This window comes from Phacochoerus africanus, chromosome X (genome assembly GCF_016906955.1).
Source record: "Phacochoerus africanus isolate WHEZ1 chromosome X, ROS_Pafr_v1, whole genome shotgun sequence".
NCBI classification, from domain to species: domain Eukaryota; kingdom Metazoa; phylum Chordata; class Mammalia; order Artiodactyla; family Suidae; genus Phacochoerus; species Phacochoerus africanus.
Window position 1 is genome coordinate 5,781,294 of NC_062560.1, and position 19,098 is coordinate 5,800,391.

Below are 19,098 nucleotides of genomic sequence, written 5' to 3' on the forward strand. Positions count from 1 at the left end.
TGTAGGCCAGCAGCTGCAGCTTTGATTTAACCCTTAGCCTCCACATGCCTCCACATGCTGCTAGTGTGGCCCTTAAAAAAAAAGAATTCTTTCATGTATTTTTTGTTTACAGAAATTGCTTTCTGTTCCCTTTAGGTAATGTTCAAACTCCATGCATTAGTTATCTACTGCTGCATAACAAATGATGCCTGACCTTTAGCAGCTTAACATAACACCTATTTATTATCTTACATTTTCTCTGGGACAGGATTCTGGTCATGGGATGGCCAGGGCTTCTGCTTCAGGATTTCTCATGAGGCTGCAATCCAAGTGGAAGGCAAGGCTGGGGTCTCCTCTGAAGGGTCTGAAGAGGAAGGACCACCTCCAACCTCACTCACATGCTGTTGGCAGAACTTAGCTCCTCATGGGCCACTGGCAAGAGTGAGCCTGAGTTCCCTGCCATATGGAAACTTGTCATGACTCCAACACCGTTACTTTTGTCCCAGAGAGAAGCTGCTCCAAGATGGAGTCCAGTGTTACATCCTAATCCTAAAAGTGACGTCCCATCCTTTGCCATATTTTTTGGTCAACTGTTATTCTGAGTGTTTCCATGAGGATGTTTTTGATGAGACGAACGTTGAAATAGGCAGACTGGGTCAAGCCGATGGCCTTCTCCAATGTGGGTGGGCCTCGTCTAATCAGTTGAAGGTTGACAAGAACCAAAAGGCTGTTCATAGCGGCCACAACTCAGCAACAAACCAATGTCCATCAACTGATGAATGAATAAACACCAAGTGCCCCCTCTGTGCAATGGGACATGATTTGGCCACAAAGAGGAATGACATTCTGGTACCAGCTACAACATGGATGAAGGAACCTCAGAAACATGATGCTGCATTTGCAGTCAGACACTAAAGTTACATATTGTCATTCCACTTATAGGAAATGCCCAGAACAGGCAACACCAGACAGACAGGAAGAAGGGTGGTTATGCATCAGGGAACTGGGGGTGGGGGAGGATGAAAACTAAATGTAGAACTACCATAGGATCCAGCTATCCCACTGCTGGTCATATATCCTGACAAAACTGTGACTCAAAAAGATCCATGCACCCCTATGTTCATAGCAGCACTATTCAAAAGAGCCAAGACATGGAAACAATCTAAATGTCCATCGACGGGGGAAGGGATTAAGAAGATGTGCTTCAGGAGCCCTGCGGGCACATCTTCCCTCTCCATTCCTCTGCTGATGGACATTTCGTTGCCTCCCTGTACCCAAGTCAATGTTGAACTTGACCTAAATCTTGCAATCCTGGAAAACAGGGAAGGTTATGGAATCAGCCCCCACCCCCCTTCGTGTTCTGGAAAACTGTGGACGGCAAAGACCCTCCCCCTGGTGAGTTCGTTCCATCAGACCCACCAAGAGCCCCTGGTTCACCTACAGCAAGGCCAGACACAGCCCCTTCGGGTTCCCAGCTTCGGTCTCATAAGTGACATACGGAATGGTTTGTCCCTGCTGACCAAATGGAACTAAATGCTTGTTCACCAAACTTGGTTGGGCTTCCATCCTTCCCCTCCAGGTCCCTGGACTTTGGCGCATCCTGGCCCAGAGCCGGCAGCCGTCACGGAGGAAAGGCTGCTCTCGAGGACGCTCTTAGCGGGAGATACCCTCTGGGCGGTGTGGGATGGTTCTGCCCTTTGGCCCCAGTTCCCCTGCCTCATTCTCTCTAGAATACACCTCAGGAGAGCCAGGTTTGCTCCTCCCTATAAAAACACAAAGAGAGAGAGCCCCCTTTTGCTAACTGTTGGTTGCTGACCTTATAGACAGAATGCTCTCCCAAGGCAACAGCCCTTATTCACCCCTGCCCCCTTTTTTAAATTTTTTTATTTTTTTAATAGTTGTTTCCCCAATAAATTTTTTTTCCTACTCTACAGCATGGTGATACTTGGCGTTGCTTCTATAGTGGCTGTGGCTCGATCCCTGGCCCTTTTTGCATCAAAGTCTCTCCTTGCTAAGTCTGCATGTGTTTCCTTGTTTCATCTCTCTTTTTGTGTTTTTGTTTTGTTTTGACATCCTTCACCTCCACGGGACTTTTAGGATTAAATTCACAAAGGGGAGCGTCCCAAAGGTCAACTGAAGTTGGCACCCGGCCTCCTTGTTCTCAGTCGTGATGGCATCGATGTGTCAGTATACCACCTTGCTTCATCCTGCTTCATCCTCTCTGGTTTTTTTAACAAGCCGAATGACCCCCAGTAAGCAGAGTCCCAGAACGAAAGAGTCTGTGCAGCAGTTCTTTAAAACATGGAGCTTTGGAAGAAGGCACGGGTGCTTTCCGGTGGGCTGGGGACAACCATCTGCAAGGGGCACCAGGGGCTTCTGAAGTCTGTGAACACGAAGATCGCAGAGCACACGCCGTCACTCTCACACCCCCACGGAGCAGGGACGAGCGGGAACCACGGCCCACCTGCGCTCAGTTCTTCTCTGGGTCCTTTCTTCTCCTTCACCAGCATCTCTGTGCCCAGAACTCCTCCTTTTGGCTGAGTTCGTTTTTATTTAGCATTTTTCTGGAAGTTCTCAGTGTTTCTCAAAAAAGCATTTGTAGCCAATGGTACTCTGGCCGCTGCGGAGAGATGTGTGGGAATCTGTTTACGTCATGTGGACCGTTGGAAGGGGAGATGAGGTGGCCTCTTTTGGCAGGGCAGTTCCTCCGTGGAGGTGAGAAGAGATTTTTCCACTACAGAGAGGCGAGGAGGATGGGCCACCAGCCCCTCGTGTGGGACCCAGGAGTGTTCCCCCAGGAAGTCACTTGGCTTGTGGGTTTGAATCCTTTCATGCCCATCACTCTGTGCGCTAGAAGCAATGAGGTCCTGCTGTACAGCACAGGGAACTCTCTCTAATCACGTGTGATGGAACATGATGGAGAGAATGTGAGACAAAGGATGCATACATATACACACATATATGACTGGAGTCACTCTGCTACACAGCAGAAATTGACAGAACATTGTAAATCAACTATGATAAAAATAATAAATAAATAAAGGTATTTTAACCTCAAAGAAGAAAGAAAGAAAGGAAGGGAGGAAGGGAGGGAGGAGGGAGGAGGGGGAGGAGGGAGGGAGTAGGGATGGAGGGAGTGGCGATCCGAGAAAGAAAGAAAAGAAAGAAAGAAAGAAAGAAAGAAAGAAAGAAGAAAGAAGAAAGAAAGAAAAAGAAAGAAAGAAAGAAAGAAAGAAAGAAAGAAAGAGGAGCCCTCACTGCAGTCCCCTGCAAACTGATTGTATGCATGAGGGAGGAACTGAACATCTGGCGATGCTCTGTAGGTCCTTCACCTGCCTGCGTTGCCTCCCCCAAGTCACAAATTGCTCCAAGCAGGCCGAGCTGCCTACCCTGGTCCTTTGTCAAGAGCTGTGCTCTAGGTCGTGGACCAACGTCTTTATTACAGGCCACGGGGAGCTTCATCAGCTAGCCAGGTGCTTTAGACACCCTCTTTTGCATCATGCCAACAGCCGGTTGTTCGTTTCAAATGACCATAATCCTCTTAGTCGCAAGCTCTTTCAATGGACACGGTATTAGCATACATCTCATTTTCCTAGAGAAGGGGTGGGAACCTGCAAGAGAAAGGCACCGGCTCTGGGCAGTGGCGGAGACCCGAGCTACCCCATCCAGAGGAAAATCAGCTTGGGATTCAAAGACCTGACCCCTCCCTTTGGGCATGTTCAATACCTCCGTTCAAGACATGAGTGGGGGGCGCGTGCTCGGTGGGTATAGTCTGAGCAGCCAGATATACGATGTTGCGTGAGATAGAGTCCTGTCTCCCAAGACATTTCTCATCTGCTTTTACCCATATCGCCATCAAGAATTCTCACCTGCCACAGAGGTTGGCTCTTTTTTTTTTTTTTTTTGTCTTTCCTTTTTTTTCCTCCTCATCTCTTAATACCATCCCATTTCAGTGCCTGGACCAAGAAAACCATGACAGCTGCTTGGACCCAGACCCTAGTCCAAAGAATCAAAGCCGAAAGAAGTTCGTCCTCTGTGGGATATCTGCCGGATGATTTAAGAAAACAGAAGTTGATGCGTGTGTTTTGTGCTAGTCACAACCCAAGACTCTCTTCTTTGATTTAAGGCTCTTTGGGGTCACTGAAGTGTCATTTGGAAAATTGCTTCCTGACGCATAATATTACGGTAATGATCCTCAAAAGCCCTCGTAAGGGCTCTGCCATGAGAGCTATCGATTTATTTCCTTCCAAGTATTGTTTTAAAATAAGAGGCAGCTCAGGGGGGCGGCAGAAGGAGGCTCTGTGTTATAAGAGGCTTAAAGCAACCCTTGGAATTTTTCTTGACACACTTGAGAGGATCGAGGTTGCTCATAAATACTCATTGAGAGAACAATTTAAGAGACGTAGAAAAGACACAATTCTCTCGCATCTGAGCACACAATGAGAACCTATGCCACAATATCAATAACGGAAAGAGTAGAAGGTGCTAGACTGACAGTGTCGAGGCAAGAACCCAAGAGATGTGGAGGCCAAGCCCAGCCCCCGCCCCTCAATGATGATAGCCGCTTGACTTATAAATCAAACGTTTTGAGTTTGGTCACCTGCTTCAAAGGCAGCTGTGAGCACTGAATATAATACTGCAGGCAAAGGCCAGAGAACAGAGCCTTGTACATGGTTAAAAACCCAATACACTGTATGGACCACTGCCACTCTTACTGCCTTACTCAAGTATTTACACATGTGGTGCTAGGTACAGTGCTCGGTACTCAAGATGGGTGGTGTGAGGTCAGCATGAATTTTTTAAATCGACGGACTAGGTTATGGGGCCCAGATATGTGGTTAAAACACCAGTCTTACAGGTGGTTTTTTCCAATGTGATTACATCTAAACCAGCAGACTTTGAGTAAAACACATTGCTCTCCATAATGTGCTTGGGCAGGGGATGGTGGTGGGTCTTATCTAATCAGGTGAGGGGCTTAAAAGCAAAGATAAATGTTTCCCAAAGAAGAAGCAATCCCCTCTCAAGGCTGCAGCTGTAGAATCTCTGCCTGAATTTCCAGGCTTCTGATCGGCCCGGCAGACTTGGAATCCGTCAGCTCCCACAATCACATGAGCCAATTCCTTAAAATCAGTCTCTTGATAGATAAATTTATACTTATCTAAAGTTATAGCTATAAAGTTGTCCTAATCTCTACTATTCATCTATAAATATACCTATACCTATCTATAGAGACAAAGATGGATCCATACAAATAGATGGATAGGTAGGTAGGGAGGGAGAGAGAGAGAGAATTAAAATTATCTCTTGTATAGATAAAGGTCTACTGGACCTGTCTATCTACCTACCTATCCATCCATGCATCCATCATATGTATTCTACTATTAATCTATCTCTATCCATCCATCATATATATTCTACTAATCTATCTCTCTATCCATCCATCCATCATATATATTCTATTATTGATCTAACTACCTACCTACCTACCCATCCATCCATCCATCCATCATATGTATTCTATGATTGATCTCTCTATCTACCTGTGTATTCATCCTTCTATCCATCATATATATTCTACCACTGATCAATCTACCTACCCATCCATCCATTCATTATATATGTTCTTTCTATCTATCTATCTATCTATCCATCTATCTATCCATTCATCATATATATTCTACCATTGATCAATCTGTCTATCTATCTATCTACCTATCTATCCATCCATCCAACCACCACATATATTCTACCATCTATCCATCCATCCACCCAGAGAAATCTGCCTCTCTCTCTCTCTCTCCCCTATGGTTAGACAGATTTATCTATAGACAGATAGATGTAAACACCTTGGTCCATATATCAACATCTACAACTGTCCCCTTGGTTCTGTTTCTCTAGGGAACTTGACTGATTTGGGTGGAGAGAATGACGAGTAAACCGACCCTGTGAATGCTCTGTGGTGGGTCTCCCCACAGCACGAGGTGCTCTGGGGACGTACAGGATGAGAACCATTTACTGCTGTCTGGGAAGGCTGGATTGGATAAGCTGCCTGGGAAGATGGCTGAAAATGAGGACAACAACCTTCGGTGCCTGGACACAAGGCCAAGAGTCCCAAGGACACAGATGAGGGACAGCTGGAGGATTAAGAAGACCAACGAGACAGTGTGAAGTAAGAGGGCACAAACGCCAGGGGGAGAGCTGTGCCAAGAGCAGGACTCTCTGCCGGGAATACTGCAGGGAGTCTAAGGTGTCTGCACTTGGGATTTCAGGAGGGTCTCGGCACTGCACAAGGCTCCCGTGGAATGCAGGGCCGAGGATGTGGCCAGAGTGGGATGACGGAGAAGGTCCTGAGTGAGGAACCCCAGAACTCAGTGAGTGACGGTACCCCAAGGTGCTCAGGGCAGAGATAATTGGCCGTGCACTGGCGAGATCCCTGGGGTAGTGGCAGCCTCAGGGAAGAGCCAGACAATGGGAGGAACATGGGGTGAAGATGCTGAGAAAGGGCAGGAACTCAGGGTAACATAAAAAAAAATGCCTCAGAAGCAGGAACGTAGAACGAGGCCAGGTCAGGAACCAGGCCAGTGGGGAGCAGAGCTCAGGAGATGCAGGTGTGATGACCATATGGGCTCAGCTGTCCAGGATGTCTCAGGATGTCCTGATGCAGGGGTCTCGGGCTCAGCGACACGTTGGAGCCTCCCAGGGAGCTTTACAAATATTTCTGCCAGGGTCCTGCCCCAGAGATGCTGTTGTCCCCAGGCTGGCGTGCAGCCTTGGGGCCAGACAGTTCAGAAAAGACTGCCCAGGTTGTGATAACGTGCAGTCAGGGCTGAGAACCGTCCCCCAGGCCAAGTGCAGGCTAGCAGCACTTTGCTTCCCAGGGGGCTTATGCTGACAGAAGCCAGCTGCATGCCCCGGCCTGGGGGATTCTACCTTGACCCAGGTCAGCTGTAATTCTGAGTGTGTTCTGACATGTGTGGGTGAACAGACTCTGAGCTCCAATGAGGGGCCTCTCAAGTCTGGGATGCTTTACCGTGGAGGAAAGGAAAAGCTTTAGAGTGCCGACCAGTGACGTGAAAGCTCTCAGGCAGAGGCTCGTCTCTTGAATCCCCTGAGAAAGGCCGATGACAGAACCCTCGCTATATAACTGAGAGCGCTATAGCCTCGGGTACCAGGGAGATTCCAGACTTTCTAGAAGGAACCACCCACCATTTACGAGATAGCCATCATTATCTCAGTGTTCAGGATGAGAAAACCAAGACCTGGAGAGAGAAAGCCAGTGCCCCTGGGTTATCCATCTAGCAGGTGACACAGTGTATGAGTTACCTACTGCTGTGTAACAAACTGTCCCCAACCGTAACAGCTTAAAACAATGTACATTCATTATCTCACAGTTTCTGTGGGCCTGGGCCTCCTTTACTCACTGTCTTTGGGCCTGAGGCTGCCCTCAGCTTCTCCCTGGGTGGGCCTCCCCACTGTAGCAGCCTACTTTGGCCAGGTATGCATGCTCAGAGGGCAGTGGAGAGTCTGCTAGCAAGACAGAAGTCAGGGCCTTTTATAAGCTTGTCACAGACAGGACATCCACCCTTTGGGCCTAGTTCTGTCCAGCCCACCTTCAGATTCTCAAGGTCATGGCTACACGGAGGCAGGGGGCCATGGGGGCTGCCTTAGAAGTCTATCCCCCACGAGAAGCTAGGACCTCCTTATCTCCAAAATGAGAAGGTAAGCCTTGATTCAAGAATCCAGCCTGAAATCTGTTTGTTTGTTTTCAAGGAAAAGAACAGAAAGAAAGAGAGAGAGGTGACTGATGTTGGAAGCACAAGCTTCATGTGCCTGCGTGTGGTCCGGCTGGCGGCAAAGCGTGAAGGAAAATCTAATCTTGAAGATCCCTCCACATGGGAAGGCAGTGCACTTCCCCCTTGTCTGGACCATGGAGTTCTGGACTGGTGACACAGGTCTGTCATCTGGGGAGGACATAGACCGAGGAGCTCTAGACTGGTGACATGCCTCTATTATCTGGGGAGGCAGGAGACCACGGAGCTCCGGACTAGTGACACAAGTCTGTCATCTGGGGCGACAGTGGACCACGGAGCTCTGGAGTGGTGACATGGCTCTGACATTTGGGGAGGACATGGACCAAGGAGCTCTAGACTGGCGACATGGCTCTCATCTGGGGAGGCAGGTGTGAATCAGAATCCAACCACAGCTTAGAGTCTGGGGTCCTCAGACCCCTGGGGAGCCAGCCCATCTGCTGTGGAGGGAGGTTGGGTTTCATCCATCACCCTGAAGGCCGGGGCTGGCTGGTTTCATGTCTAAGGTGCTGGGGTAACGTGACCACACTTAGGGGTCAGGAGAGGGACCATACTTCCTCTCCTCCATGATGATGTGCCACAGACAATGTTTCATCATCAGAAGCCCTCACCCATGTATCCCAGGGCTGGCCAACGCTGCTGACTCACATCCAGGACTGAGGGAGACCAGCCGCTCCCACGTACACTGTCCTTTGCAGTGACTGCCCTTCCTAAACCTACAGCAGGGTTTAAACCCATATGGCCTGGGCCCTAGAGCATCTGTGAAAGGAGGCCGGGGAGTCCCCGTGAGCACAGAGGGTGAGGAAGCCTCCAAACCACACAGGGCTGAGAGACCGGACTGCAAGCCCTGCTGCTCCCATAAACGCCCTGAAGGCACCTGCTCCTGAAGTGGGCACAGGCACTGCCTGTCACTGTCCTAGGAGGCAGGGAGGCCTCCCCCAACCCCATGGGGGTCAGTGTCTCCTGGCGGCTGTGTCAAGGCCGAGTCTATCCTAGTGAGCAACCAGAGGTGTCCGAAGGCACATCCCCATGGGATCCCTGTTCTAGGAATAAAGGCCCATCTCGCCTGCTCTCTGGAAGAGGCCCCTTGGCAGAAGCTAACGAGCCTGTCGAACCCTAATTACAACTGAAGGACTCAGTCTACGGCCTCTGGTCCCGCTGACGGTGTAATCATACTTTCCAAGCACAGACTACTTCATCTGGTTAAGCAAATCTGAATGGAGAAAGAACAGATCGTTTGATAAGCCTTCTACTAAATACCTGAAGTGCTAGACAACAGATTTTGAATTAGCTCAGCCATGAGCCACCACTCATCAGCCATCTAGTCCTTTTGTGAAAACCAGGTGTTGGAAGGGATGCTGTTATTTAAAGCTAAAAGCTGCTACAATACTTACTTTGTGTTGTTTAAACAGCAGGATGCAAGAAGGGACCTGCATTGGGCCTCTTCAAATAAACATTTCTTTCTTGGCTGAAAAAAAGTTAATTTGGGGGCTCCCTATGGGTAGGGGAGTGGGCCATGAATGGTAGATGGACTGGCCAGGGTTTGGGCACAACTCAGAGAGCAAAGGACATACCAAGGGCGGGGGGGGGGGGGGGGGCAGTGTCCAGGATGGACTGCGCTGCTTCTATGTGCTACGCCTCTTTGTATTCATTATTCTAAAATGAAGCTTCCCCTGAGAATTACTATACATCTTTTCTTTTTCTTAGGGCCGCACCTGTGGCATATGGAACTTCCCAGGCCAGGGGTAGAATTGGAGCTATATCTGCCAGCCTACACCACAGCCACAGCAATGCAGGATCTGAGCCACGTCTGCAGCTCTGAGCCGTATCTGTGAACTACACCACAGCTCATGGCAATACCGCATCCTTAAGCCACTGAGCAAGGCCAGGGATCACACCTGTATCTCCATGGAGACTAGTCGGGTTCATTACTGCTGAGCCACAGTGGGAACTCGCATCTTTTCTTTTTCTTTTTTGTTTTCTCTTTGGTCAGGGCATGAGGAAGTTCTCACGTCAGGGATGGAACCCATGCTGCTGTAGTGGCAATGCCAGATCCTTAGCCCACTGAGCCACCAGGGAACTCCCTATTCATCTTTTCAAATAAGGGAACACCCATTGCTCTCCCAGTGACTCCGAACTCAGAATTTCAGGGTCTAATTGCAATGTGCTAACTTATCAAGCCAAGCTGCTCATCCATAAAGTTACACTGGAGGACAAGAGAGAAAGATTTGCATGATGGGTGGGGTCCATGGATGTCACAGACACTTCCAGACTCAGCTCCCACTTTGGAGCCCTAGGGTCAAGGTCACAGCACCAAGATGGTGGACCAAGTTCACTGGGCCACTCAGTGGTGTGTTTACAAAGACCCCCATGGCCAGAGCGCTTGGAGCTTGAGACAGCAGCTTCCGGTACAATTCTGGACGTGCCTGTGCTCACGGAGACTAGAGAACAGCCCTTGTGAATTACGGCAGAGCATCTCTGTCTCAGCTACTTCCTCAGAGAAATCTGAACGCAGGTTCCACTCCAAGAACAACACGGCAGCACGGGGTGGTGCTGCTACTGCTTATCTGGACATTTCAACCCCTCCTGGTACTTCTGGCATAAGAATCAAAGCTTGTCGTGTACCGATCCTTCTAGGAGGCCACAAATCAAGGTGGAAACTCCCCCCTCCGATTGTGTCAGTGTGGAATACAAACCAAATCATTAGCAACTCAAGAGGCATTTCAAACATTCCCCAGTGTGGACCGATGCAAAACAGGGCATTCCTGCTTGTGAATTCGGATCACTCCTCACACAGACCTGAAGGATGCATATCCTAGGCAACAGAAATGTGCTGTGTAAAAGAAATCTTCCCAGATGCTTTTCTGTTAAGCTTACATTTAAATAAACGGCGGAGGTGGGGGGGGGGCGGGGATGGTTCTTACCTCTCTACCAAGTGGTCCTTCTGCAAATCAGCTCTCTGGCCTCCGAGTCACTCCATGAACGGGCAGAAAGAAGCAGATCTCATTGTGGGGGCTGCAGGCTGCCCTCCTCACCTTAGGGGGAGCAGAAACTTGGGCACCAAGCCTTCCGGATGTAGATGCCCAAGTGTCACGTGCAATTATCTCAGAGGCGAGGGCTTGGCTGGACGCATCGACGTCCCGCAGATAGGAACGTGGCATCTTTGACGGAGAATCAACAGTACACACATTCGTGGAATTTGCGCCTCATAAGAGAGACTGTTTCTCTGCTGACAGACATCTCCTCTACTTTAAAGAATGATCGATGGCTTTCGTTCAAGACATTGGACTGCATTTACTGCACTCATGAGATAAACTCTTCTTCGCTTCCGTTGTGGTCTGAGTCGGTGACTTCAAATGCCTGGGTCATTCAGGCAAGGCAGGTACACCTGTTTACAAGGTCTCAGCAGCACCCAAGCTAGGACATCTGCTTGGGGTCCCTGTGATGGGGCTCCCCGGTCAGTAACCTGCAGAACCAAGAGCTGGGAGGCTCTCTGCCAGCTGAGGCTAGATTGCGGGAGCCCTTATCTTGCCAGGTCTTATAAAGCTCCGCCATGGCGAAGAGAGTCAGCCCAGTGGGAAAGGCACAGGGTCCCTACGGAGAATCTGAACCTGTGCTCTGTCGTTTTGCAAGAAGGGGACTGTGGATTCAGCAGGAAGACAGCCAAGAACTTCTGGGAAACTCCAGGGTTCCAAGGCCTGGGGACCTCCTGGACTGGCCCGGACCCTGGATACCTGCAGCTGGGTCCCAGGTTACCATGAAACGGTACTTCCCTGATGCATCCTCACGGAGTAGGGGGCGATTAAACACTACTTCAAAGCATGGACAGCATTAGGGAAAAATCCCATGGATGTGGGTTCAAGAACATTCCAGTGACAGAGGCAACTGTCTGCCTTCTTTGCTTTTCAAGTCCAGTTCTGCAGGGTGCACTGCATATGTCAGGAAATGCTACCGCCTAGAAGCCCTCTGGTTTTTCAGTGATCTCTCTGATGGAGCCCAGGAGGCTCTTCAAGCTGAATTCCATCTTCAGTGGGTAACACTGAGTCAAGTTCTTCCTAAAAAAAAAAAAAAAGGGAAACAAACTAGAATCAACCATGGAAACCTCAGAAGTTCTCACTGGGGCTCAGGGGTAATGAACCCGACTATGATCCATGAGGATGTGGGTTCGATCCCTGGCCGCACTCCGTGGGTTAAGGATCCAGTGTTGCCATGAGCTGTGGTGTAGGCTCTGATCCTGCGTTGTTGTGTCTGTGACATAGGCCAGCCACTGTAGCTCCAATTAGACCCCTAGCCTGGGAATTGCCACATGCCGAACATGTGACCCTAAAAAGCAAAAGAAAAAAAAAAGTGTGTCTGTTTTGCTCTGTGTGATTAAAATCATTGGGATAAAGTAGCCTGAAGTTTAATTTCAGTTTCAATTTGTTTTTAATAAATTCGTATCACTGACCAGATTGAATTCACCACTAAGGAATGAGAAAGCAGCAGGAACAGGCTCAATTTAGGTCAATTGTTGGTGATGATGCCTAATCAAAGGCAGATTATGTAAGAAAAGAGCAAATGCCAGTAATTCTGCCAGACTAAAAACAACAGCAAAGAAGCCAAAACCAAAATGGAAAAAAAAAAAAAAAACTTTCAAGAATCAATTCTGGGCCATCTTAGCCAAGGGTTATTTTTACAGATTATACTTCACAGATGGCCAGTCATGACAGTATTATGAAACCACCAACAGCAAAAAGGTAAGACTTTTGGAGTTTCCGTCATGGCACAGTGGTTAATGAATCCAACTAGGAACCATGATGTTGCGGGTTCGATCCCTGGCCTTGCTCAGTGGGTTAAGGATCCAGCGTTGCTGTGAGCTGTTGTGTGGGTCACAGACGCAGCTCGGATCCTGCGTTGCTGTGGCTCTGGCATAAGCCGGTGGCTACAGCTCCAATTAGACCCCTAGCCTGAGAACCTCCATATGCCACGGGAACAGCTCAAGAAAAGGCAAAAAGACAAAAATAAAAAAGGTAAGACTTTCAGTATGGCCAAAAATGTGAACTACATTCTACAACCTGGGTTTCCTGTCTCTTGATAACATGGCCTGCATTCAGTCCATTCCCAAGCCCTTGGCTAAGCTCATAACCTCTCAACTTTAGATGTGCAGGCTTATACCTCAAAACTATCAAATAGGACTGCTTGTAAGAGATCTGGAGGAGATCAAAGAAGATACTGCCATGATCACATATCAAGCAACAGGCACAGGATAAATATCTCTAGACAAGAAATAAAGACTCAAGATTCATGGCTGAGAGTTGCTTCTAACTCAGTGTTAGATGTTGTGGTTTTTGTTTTTGTGTTTGGTCTTTTTAGGGCCATACCCACAGCATATGGAGGTTCCCAGACTAAGGGTCGAATTGGAGCTGTAGCTGCTGGCCTACATCACAGACACAGCAATGCCAGATCCGAGCGGTGTCTGCAACCTACACCGCAGCTCATGGCAATGCTGGATCCTTAACCCACTGAGTGAGGCCAGGAATCAAATTTGTGACCTCAAGGATGCTAGTCAGATTTGGTTCTGCTGAGCCATGGTGGGAACTCCCAATATCATGACTGTTAGAAAATATTATAACATAATGTTGTAACTTATAAAATATAATGCAGTAATTGGTGTTATATTCTATAACACTGTTATCTTCCCAAGTATGTCTTCTTGCAGCTCAATTAGCAGCCATTTGCCCGTACAAATCAATATACTGTGCTTAAAATATTTCAGAGTAGATACATGCAGGATTTTGAGAAAGTGCCTTTTTAAATTTTCTTTAGCGATTCAACCACAGTTGGTCACTACGCTCCCCCGTCCTGACCTAGATACACTGACAAAAATATCTTCATGATTCAGACTTTCCCAGACATATTGATGAAGGGAACAGAGTGAAATTGCTAATTAGAGAGTTTTAGATCATGAGTGAGTGTGTTCCACAAAATCCTTGCGGATAAAAATCAAAGTGATAAACGAGCTGTTACCACTTTGGAAATAAAGACCGTGGCATCGTATTGTCATGGGCATTGCTTCAGAGGCACAAATGGCATATTGGAGGAGTGGAATCCAAAGGGGGAAATACATATGAATGAAAAGGGAGGGCACTGAATCCCTCATGCGTGAGATATCCTTTGGTGTAAAAAGTTGGTTTTACCGCTGTGATCCGGCACGCACGTCTGTGGGTACATGTGCACACGTTCTTAGAACCATGTTACGGCAAGGCGGAACAGAGCAGTGGGTCTGTGCTTCCCTGCCCTTCTCAGAGCCAGAGGGGAGCATCTCCAGATAAGTGACACCCATGCGACCTGAGGTCGGTTTGGGGACTTCATGCTCGGTCCTTGCTGAAAACCAGCAACGAGTGACAGTCCAGGACTAAGGAGAGGTGGGCTCCTGACTGTTTGGGCTGGTCCTCACCTGTGATTTCTGGGTGAAAGTCACATTGTTAACGCTGCTATGACACTGTTATAATTCCTTGTTAATGTTTACCTTATGGTTTTTCAATATAATTTTAAGATTTCCTCATAGAGTCTTGTCACTGGTTTTTTTTTTTTTTCTATTCATTACTCATGCGTGACATTTTGGGGACTTCTGTGAAAGATGTTTTCTCAAAGTCTAGGTTCTAATTATTGCTGGCATAGAGCCACACAAATGCTGGTGAATATGTACGTTGTATCCAACACCCTTGATGAAAGTGCATGAAGTGTATCCATTTATCCAAATAGTCTTAGAGGTTTTCAAGGTAGACAGGGAATACGCTCTGAGAGATAACAACTCCTTTGTCATCTTCGTATGTTTCTTTTTACTTTTTTCCTTATATGATCGAGCTGGCCGTTAGGACTGCTAAAACCAAGCTAAACGGAAATGGTAATAAAAAGTCTTCTTCCTCCTGACCTTCAAAAGGAATACTTTTCACCTTTTCACCATTAAATAGGATGCTTCATACAGAGAAGGGACTTGTGGTTGCCAAGGGGGAGCGGGAGGGAGTGGGATGGATGGGGCATTTGGGGTTCATACATGCAAACTAGGACATTGAGAATGGATCAGCCAGGGGGGTCCTGCTGTGCAGCACAGGGAACTCAAGCCAGTCTCTTGGAAGAGACCAGGATGGAAGATACCATGAGAACGGGAATGGATATATATGGACGACAGGCTCTTTGCTGTACAGCAGAAATGGACACGACACAGTCAATCAACTATACTTCAATGAAAACATTTTAAAAATACGATGTTTCAACGCGGTTTTTTCGACAGGTATTATTTACCTACCTAGGAAAGTTATTTTCTATCCCTAACGGCTAAGGATCTTTTCTTTTTTTAAGTCAGAAATAGATATTGACTTTATCAAATGGTTTTTCTTAATCTAGTAAAATGATCATGTAACTTTTCCCTGGTAATTAATGGACTGATCTCTTTAATCCAGGTTTGTATTTATAGGATAAACCTAACATTTCCATGATAATTATTCTTTAAACACTGCTAAGCTGTTTTCTTAACCTCTTATTTAGGATATTTGTCCCTATATTTATTCTCCTTGGGGAATTTAGTTATTAAGTTAGGTTGTCTCAAAAAATGTGGTGTTTCTTATTTTTCTGTTCTCTGGAAGAGTTGTGTTGGTTTGAAATTACTTGTTGATTGTTAGAATTAACATATAAACTCATCAGCACATAGGCCTTTCTTTGTGGAAAGATTTTTTTTTTTAACTACTGACTCAAATTTTTATTTATTTATTTATTTGGTCTGTTTATGGCTGCATCCTCGGCATATAGAAGCGGCCAGGCTAGAGATCGAATCAGAGCTGTAACTACCAGCCTACACCACAGCCACAGCCACACCAGATCTGAGCCATGTCTGCAACCTGTAGCACAGCTCAGGGCAACGCCAGATCCTTAACCCACTGCATGAGGCCAGCGTTTGAACTCATGTCCTCATGGATACTAGTTGGGTTTGTTACCACTGAGCCACGACGGGACCTCCCCAACTCAACTTTTAGTGTTGATATCTTCTTGGGTCCGTTACATTTTTCCAGAGTTTTGGACATCAATTTGTCAGTGGAAAGCTGACAACGCTGTCATTATCTTATCTTGATCTTGCAGTGTCTATACTTTAAAAAAAGTAGTTTATAGTTATTTGTCCCCTGCCCACGTCTTTCTCTTCCCTTCTCTCGCCCCCTCCCATCTTGTCAGACGTTTTCCAGTTTTACTAATTTCTTGTTTCTGATCCGGAGAAGTTTAACCAGTTGTTCTTTCCCTAACCCCTCATGCTAGATGCTCAAGGCATGAATTTCCACCCTACTTCTCTCTTATTATGAATATCTAAGGCTTTAAATCTTCTTCTGCTTATCATATCCCCATTTTAAAAGTATACGGTGTTACTGCTGTTTATCTATATTTTCGGTTTCCATTATGCCTTCTTTTAGACGTCCACCTTTTTTAAATGCATGCTCTAAACGTTCCGTGTGGAGGTTTCCAGTTTATCGCTTTTCTGATTTCTAGCGTAATGCATTATGGGGAGAGACTGTGACTTACATGCTACCAGCCTGATAAGACTTATTGATACTCTGCTCTACAAACGAAATACTCAATTTTCATAACTATTCCATCTATTATACTGAGATATGTATTTTCTTTCTTTGCAGGCTGCAAAGTACTTTTGCTCACGTGAAAGGCATGATTTTCATGGCATTTTCTGTTTTTAAAATTTGCCCTCTGTTCGAGTTCCCTGGTGGCCCAGCAGGTAATGGCATGGTCCCTACTGTGCCTCTGGCTATCGCTGTGCCATGGGCTTGATCCCTGACCCTGGAACTTCTGCATGCTGTGGGGTGTGGCCAAAAGAATTAATTTCCATTATGTAGAGAAGTTACTAAATTGCTGAGCAATGTTCAAAAATTAATTCAAGTATGTCGAAAGAGTGTAGCATATGCGTCTTACATCTGTGCACCAGGCATTAAGAATAAGTGACAAAACAGATGAACAAAATGCTTGTCCCTGTGGACTTAGCACGCAGAAGGGGAGAGATGAGTGTTCACAAAGTTTCTGTTGTGTTAAATGCCCCAAAGGAAAGTACACGATGCGGTGATCAAGCTTCTCTTCGTGAGCAAGGCCTGTGGCTATAACCTGCGTGTCATCACTAGCTGGACTCGGCAGTCTCCTCACAGAAATAGAGAAAAGTCACCCAGGAATATGACTCATTCAGAAAAGCTGAAAACCTAACTATCCACGGAGAGATGAAGGGATTAAGAAGATGTGGTACATATACACAACGGAATACTACTCAGCCATAAAAAAGAATGACATCATGCCATTTGCAGCAATACGGATGCAACTAGAGATTCTCATACTAAGAGAAGTAAGTCAGAAAGAGAAAGAGAAATACCATATGATGTCACTTCTATGTGGAATCTAACATAAGGCACAAATGAACCTATCTACAGAAGAGAAACAGACTCACAGACAGAGAACGGAGTTGTGGTTGCCAAGGGGGAGGGCGGAGGGAGTGGGATGGACAGGCAGGTTGGGATTTGTAGATGCAAACTATGACACTGAGAATGGACAAGCCATGAGGTCCTGCTGTCCAGCCCAGGGAACTCTATCCAGTCTCTTGGGATAGAACATGATGGAAGAGAATATGAGAAAGGGAATGGATATAAATATATATATGCATGACTGGGTCACTTTGCTGTGCAGTAGAAATTGACAGAACATTGTAAATCAACTCTACTTTAATAAAAATAATTTAAAAAGAGAAAGGTTCAAGGATGGGTGTATCCCTCTCGCCTGCTGTGTGTTTCATGCTCGTTTCCCTCCCATCTCCCTAGTTTCTAGCAACTCGCCTTCCTTTCTGCTTCTGCCGCTTATCTGTCCCTCTGTTTTTTGGTTCCTCATCACCACTGTCATATTTCTCTGAACACCCAGGTGCTCAGGACAAAGCTCCCGCATCTCTGCAGATGCGACCTGCTTAGGAGTTTCTAATGCCACGCACACTCCATGAACTGATTTTTTTTCTCCAAACCAAAAGTTACATGGGTCGTCCAATGTCTTCCTTCACTGAGAACGTGGATCTATAAACATGAAAGGGTGTTTTAGATTGTCCCCATGCTTTCTATAATTGTGACGAATGCAATCACTCCAGATGAGGTCCAAAGTGACGTTCCTTCCATCTCCATCATGTTCAATATCAACGTTTCTTTATAGTGTAGTGGTGTGAGGTTATGTGAGGCTTTCTGTGCGCTTCTGTTTGTTTCTTTGCTTTTGGTGAGACTGATGACTCTGAAGATTCATACTGCTCTGGTACTCAATTAAAACGTCTGGTTACTTGTATTTTTACTGTTGATCCACCCTGTTCCCCCCCAAGTTGGTACTTGAGTGGCTGGTGTATTTGACCAATAAAGAGACTTGGCAGCTATCCACCTGCACCTTGTTAAATTCATTCCATTGATCCAAGCCAGCAAGACTCCTCTGGATCTTTCTTTCTTTCTTTCTTTCTTTCTTTCTTTCTTTCTTTCTTTCTTTCTTTCTTTCTTTCTTTCTTTCTTTCTTTCTTTCTCTCTCTCTCTCTCTCTCTTTCCTTCCTTCCTTCCTTCCTTCCTTCCTTCCTTCCTTCCTTCCTTCCTTCCTTTCTTCCTTCCTTCCTTCCTTCCTTCTCTCTCTCTCTCTCTTTCTTTTCCTATATCTTTGTCTCTCTCTTTCTTTCTTTTGTCTTTTTAGGCCGGCACTTGCTTCATATGGAAGTTCCCAGGCTAGGGGTTGAATCAGAGCTGCAGTTGCCAGCCTACACCACAGCCACAGCAACACCAGATATGAGTCACGTCTGCGACCTACACCACAGCTCACGGCAACACTCGATCCTTACTGAGCAAGACCAGGGATTGAACTGGAGTCCTAGTGGATAGCAGCCAGGGTCGTGACAGCTGAGCCACAACAGGAACTCCTGGATCTTGATTCCTTTCTTCAATTCCTAGTTTCTTTGGGTCTCAGTTTGCTTAGTCCATGGATTAGCTCCCCATCCCCTTACTCTGCAACCGTGATCAGCAGGCTATCCTTTTCCTTGTCCAACTCTCACAGATGAAAATGGTCAACAGGAGAGGACCAACCAGAAAGCAGGAAAGGGACCATGAGAAACTCCCCTCCAGGCGGACATCCATCCCCTAAGCATCAAAGTCAATAGCGTTAAATTGACCTTAATTGTAACACCACTCATTCCTCAAAGCTAGGACGGAAAACGACAAAATTCTGCACAAATGGAGATCCTGTCCTTCAAAAGGACTGCATTTCTCCTCTTTACTAGTCCAGG

At 46.7% G+C, this 19,098-nt stretch overlaps 1 protein-coding gene across 1 annotated transcript in view; it reads right to left on the reverse strand.

The window, feature by feature from the left end:
* Positions 1-19,098, reverse strand: part of PUDP (pseudouridine 5'-phosphatase) — a 302,518-nt gene that overhangs the window by 146,838 nt on the left and 136,582 nt on the right. Inside the window, exon 4 of the transcript XR_007132898.1 lies at positions 10,712-11,842. The gene's annotated coding sequence lies outside the window, so the exon portion shown is untranslated. The remainder of the gene's footprint in view (positions 1-10,711; positions 11,843-19,098) is intronic.